The sequence below is a fragment of the Grammomys surdaster genome, unplaced genomic scaffold (genome assembly GCF_004785775.1).
Source record: "Grammomys surdaster isolate TR1022 unplaced genomic scaffold, NIH_TR_1.0 223, whole genome shotgun sequence".
Taxonomy (NCBI): Eukaryota; Metazoa; Chordata; class Mammalia; order Rodentia; family Muridae; genus Grammomys; species Grammomys surdaster.
The window spans coordinates 1,073,522-1,079,309 of NW_021604668.1; the positions used below are offsets into that span (position 1 = coordinate 1,073,522).

At 42.2% G+C, this 5,788-nt stretch overlaps 1 pseudogene; it reads left to right on the forward strand.

Moving 5' to 3' along the window:
- Positions 1-2,355: 2,355 nt before the first annotated feature.
- On the forward strand, positions 2,356-3,318 carry LOC114625825 (annotated as a pseudogene).
- Positions 3,319-5,788: the final 2,470 nt, after the last annotated feature.

Here is a 5,788-nt window from a genome sequence, read left to right on the forward strand (position 1 = left end):
GACCATGAAACAGATAGGAGGAATGAAACAACAGTTGTGTAAAAAGACACACAATGTTGTTCAAGTATAATCTTCAGATTTAATGTAATTCATATGATAATTTTAGTCTTATTTTTATTTTGTTTTACAATTTGGATTTAGCTAGGCTGGAACTTGCTATGCAGACCAGGCTGGTCTTGAACTCATAGAGATCTTTTTTGCCTCTGCCTCCAGAGCACTAAAGGTGTGTGCCACAATGCCTGACCCTGATTTTAGTTTTGAAAGAAAACAAATAATTTATTTAGTTCTCCCTAATTTAGTCCAAAGACTCTAAAGCTTACATTAGTTGGCAGTGTTCTTGGCAGTAAGACCAAAAGCAGGGATTGCTGCTACTCTTTAATATAGAGTCATTTAAAAACATGGCAGAGGGGTAAAGGCATTATGGGATGGGAATTGGCGATGTTGCAAAACACACCTGTGTTTCACATTTTCCATTTCATCTCAACTCAGTGAAGAGTTTAAAACTGAATATAGGTAAGTTGGCTAAAAAACTGTAATTCTGAGTCATCAGCCACATATTCAAAAGGAAATACACAGCCAATGCTGGCAGCTCCTATTTTTCAGATTAGAAATTAACTGCTATCTTGTCAGAAGGAAATGGCATGTTTTATTATTGAAGACGCGGCTCCATTAGCTTCTTCGGGCCACAAGGGCCCATTTATTTAATTGGTTCTTCCAAGATGCTAAGTGGATCCCCAGTGACCAGGCCAAATCATTGCACCTTCAAAGGTGGGTGATTTGTGCAAATCAACACATACCAGGTTTTCAGTCGTAATCATAAACTACAGATATTGAATAAAGAAATTGAGAAATCCAGTCTTTTTTCATCTCTGCTGAAAGTGACTTAGCTTTAGAGCATTCATGATTGACTTTATATAAAATAATGGAAAATCCTTATCGTCTTCTAGATGAAGAACCTAAAAGTTGTTTGAAATGCAAAACTTTAAAGATGTGTGTACACACACATGCTGTATACCTATATATGTGTATGTGTGCATATGTGTGCCTGTACATGTGTGTGCATATGTGCATACTTTTATGTGTATATACATTTGTGTACCTGTGTGTGCACACATATGTATTTGTATGTGTGTGCATATGTGTGTACCTGTACATGTGTGTGTGCTCATCTGTGTGTGTACCTATATGTGTGTTTTTGTAGATGTTTGCATGAGTGCGTGTGTGTGTATGTGTGCTTGCTGAGAGTTAAACCTAGAGCCTTATACATGCTAGACAAGTAGTCTGCCAATGAGTGATGGCCCCATTCCCTGGTAGACAAATGAGAAGATTAAAACTAGATGTTTAGAAATAGATAAAAATAATCAGTTTTATTATTTTAAAAATGAAGTGGCCGCCACCCAGAAAAGCAGGTAGACTACGGATTTCCATCTCTACCTTTACTCCCTGCAGCCCAACACCCCAGTCTCATTTCCAGCTCTGTAGCAGACACTCTGTTGTACCCTTCCTTCCTCTCTTGCACCTATCTCCATCAGATCACACAGATCCTCCCCTCCAAGCTTCTCTCCTGCTACAGATCACTGTATCTCACTTCCCAACTCCTGGGAATGCACAGGCTACTTTGGCCAGGGAAGCAGGTAGGCTAACTGGCTTTTCACCTTTCCTTTCTCTCCTTCAAACCCACTTCCTCAACTCTGTAGGAAACCACCCGTTGTGCCCTCCCCTCTTTTTTTTTCTAGTCTTTTGTGCTATATTATATTTCCAAGTTAAGTGTTTTTATGGGATTTGTGGGTGTGTGAATGAGTGTCTCTGTTTACTGTGGCTTCTCTTGGGCTCTTTCCCTTGTGTTGGTTTTGTTCAATTATGATGTATTAGCTTTCGTTTTATCTCATTAGACTTTTTTTAGTTTTATTATTATCCCTTCGAAATCTGTTTGTATTCTAATGAGATACAGAAAGGGGGTGGATCTGGATGGAAGGGGACGGGAAGAGGAACTGGGAGGACTAGAGGGAGGAGAAACCATAATTACGATATATTATGTGAAAAAAACCTGTTTTCAATAAAAGGGAAAAATCAAATGATAATTAAACACATAAGTAAAAATATAATGATTATTTTATAAAAATTTTTATGCTAAAAAGCTGATGATGCTAAAATGTCAACATAATAGTAACAATGTTAAGAGATCTAAAGATGAAGCTATAGGTGAGGGTAGCCATCAAAACAAGAAAAAATTCTGTACTTTTAAGATTTAGTTGTACCAGCAGATGGCCTATCAAGTAAATCTTTCAGGCCCTCATAGGTGTGGTTGGTATTTAAGCTTTACCAACACACCATTAAAACATTCTTACTGGGGAGATGGCTAAGGCAGTGGCTCCGGGAGGCAGGGGCAGGGAGTCCAGAGTAGCTGCTAGTGTCAGCCCAGTGGTCAGGGGATGCAGGGGTGGGGTGGGGGAAGAAGAGGTGGTGACTGGAGAACCTTTGGACGTGGGTCAACATTACACACAGCTGCAGTAATCGTCGATCTTCAAGAATCAAGCCTGTCAGCGCTCACTGAGGGAAATTCAGATCACGCTGCGATTCTGCCATGAGAATGTCATAGGCATCCGAGACATCCTCATAGCACCCACGCTGGAAGCCATGAGGGATGTTTATGTTGTTCAGGACCTCATGGAGATGGACCTGTACACGCTGCTTAAGAGCTAGCAGCTGAGCAATGACCACATCTGCTACTCCCTCTACCCGATCCTCCAGGGCCTCAAGTAGATACACTCAGCCAATGTGCTGCACCAGGACCTGAAGCCCTACAATCTGTTCACCTGTGATTTTGGTCTGGCTCAGATTGTGGACCCTGAGCATGACCACATTGGCTTTCTGACTGAGACGTGGCCACACACTGGTACCCAGCCCCATCCATCGACATCTGGTTTATAGGCTGCATTCTGGCTGAGGTGCTTTCCAACCTGCCCATCTTCCCCTGTAAGCACTACCTGGACCAGTTCAACCACATTCTAGGTATCCTGGGTTCCCCAAACCAGGAGGACCTTAATTGTATCAGTAATACAAAGGCCCCAAACCACCTACAGTCTCCGCCCTCTAAAACCAAGGTGGCTTGGGCCAAGCTTTTTCCCAAATCTGACTCCAAAGCTCTTAACTTGCTGAACCAGATGTTAACCTTCAACCTGAACAAGTGTATTACAGTAGAGGAAGCACTGGCTCACCCCTATTTTGAACAGTATTGTGATCTGACAGATGAGCCAGTGACTGAGGAGCTAGCTGTTCACCTTTGACATGGAGCTGGATCTACCCATGGAGGGCTGAAGGGGCTAATCTTCTGAGAGAGACAGCCTGCTTCCAACTAAGGGCACCAGAGGCCCTCCAACAAGAACAGGCATCCTTGTCCCTTTGGACCTGGTCCTACTCCTACCTTCTCCATTTCTGCAGATTGTTAAAAAATAAACTTTGCTCAACTCAACCCCAGTCACCCAGGCTGGACCAAGAGTAGGCCTGGCCACCTTCTCTCACTTTGCTGGAGTCTCCTGCTTCAAGCAGGCTTCTCCCACTCCAATCCCCTGCCCCATCTCCCCAGGGCCTGAGTGGTAAGGCAGGCCCAGAGCTGATCGCTGCTGCTCTATCTTTATCTACCCCTAGCCCCAGCTCTGACAGACTGTTCTGGAATGGAAAGCCTATGACCACCCTGGAATCTGTGCTACCTAAGGGTGGAGGGCACTGAGTAGAGACTCAGGCTAAGCTCTGCTCTACTCATCTTGTTGAAACCCCACCCTATTTTTCCTGACAGAATGTTCCTGAGTCTCAAGAGCTAGTTTCCCTGAGGAGCCAGGCCCAGGCCTAACCCTCTCCCTCTTAAAGCTGCCACATGTAACACCCTTACTGCTTCCCTGTGTGGGTGATTGGATATGGAGGTGGGGCCCGTGGAAAGCTGGTGTCTCTCCCCACCTCCCCATGCCTGTATCTAATATATAAATATAGAGATGTCTATATGGGAAAAATATTCTTACTGATGAATTATGATTTTTAAAAAAAAATTTTTTTTTTGGTTTTTCGAGACAGGGTTTTTCTGTGTAGCCCTGGCTGTCCCGGAACTCACTCTGTAGACCAGGCTAGCCTGGAACTCTCGAACTCAGAAATCCGCCTGCCTCTGTCTCCCAAGTGCTGGGATTAAAGGCATGCACCACCACTGCCTGGCTAAATTTTTTTTTTTGAGACAGCACCTCCCTATATAATCTTAGTACATGCTATGTGGACCAGGCTGACCTTGAACTCATGGAGATCTGCCTTCTGTCTTTCAAGTGTTGGGATTAAAGGTGCGTACCACCACACCTGGCTTCTGGATTATAAATAAATAAGAATCTCAGTTCTTATTTATTATGCTATAAAACAGTGACAGTTCTAATCTTTTAAAATGAATTTCCCTTGCTAATCACTGTAGTTGCTTGGTATAAAAATGTGTAGCATTTATACCCTCTTTCTTTGGAGAAATGAAAGGCATTTTAGACCTCCCGAAGGCAGAATAGAGATATTTATTACTTTCTGTGAAATGAGACCCAACTCTTCGGAGTTCCTGGCAGGAGAAGCCAGGGTAAGCACTAGTGAGACACAGAACAGATAGTCTATTTGGGCTCCCCAGGCCTGCTGTGCTCTTCCTGAACTTTGCCTCCTTGATTTTAATTATGTAGCAATAGATTGCCTTTGCAGTTAATTAACTAAGTAGCCTCTAAGTTTTGCCTGGTTTCCTTCCTTCTTTACTCCTCCCAACAGCAAAGGTGACAGGTACTGATTATAATTGAGCCCTGTATTAAAAACACAGAGGATTTGACCCAAAAACTTATTAAAAGTGCAGGCTTAAGGTTCTTACTGTCTAATTTGTAAAAAAAAGAAAAAAAAAAGAAAGAAAGAAAGAAAAGAGAGAGAGAGAGAGAGAGAGAGAGAGAGAATGAGAGAAAGATACACCACAGCACAAAGACAGAAGTAAATATGGACTACAGTATACTTATGGTGCAGAACATAAGACCTGGAAAAAAACATTTTGTGCTTTATGCTCCTCTTGCCATATTCAAGGAATCTAAACTTGCATATTGTTTTCTATCCTGGCACAATTAAATTTTGACTGTTCTGCCCCTGGGAAAGAATCCAGGCTTCATCACCTTATGTATACAACTTTATAATTCAGTAAAACAGCCTACAACTTCATTTAATGTCTTTTGAATATTGAAACCCAACAGAAAGTCCTAATCTACCGGACTAAAACTGATCTTCCACAAAGGGTAGGGGAGTTACTAGATTTTAGTGAAGCCTGTCAGGGCTGGAGAGATAGCTCAGTTGGTATAGTGGCTAATGTGCAACCACGGAGACCTGAGTTCAGATCCCTAGAACCCATGTAAAATCCAGGCATGGCTGCATGGATCACATGAATATAACCCTAAAACTATCAGAGGGATTGGGGGTGCAAAGACAGAAGGAGACTTGAAGCTACCTAACCTGTCAGTCTAACCATTCAGTGAATACTGGGTTAAAGAGAGAGAGAGAGAGAGAGAGAGAAAGATCCCATCTCAAATAATGTGATGGTGGTAGGAGACTCTCGGTAAGCTCTGGCCTTCACATGCTTTCACACACACATACATTTATAAATATTATACATGCAAAATAAAAAGAATAAAATGTATAACTTCATACCTCAAAAAATATTAAGTTTTAATTGTAGCATTTCAAAAAAAAGCAGGGCTAATTCATGCTTTTCACTGACTATCATTGAGTACAAACTCTGTATAGA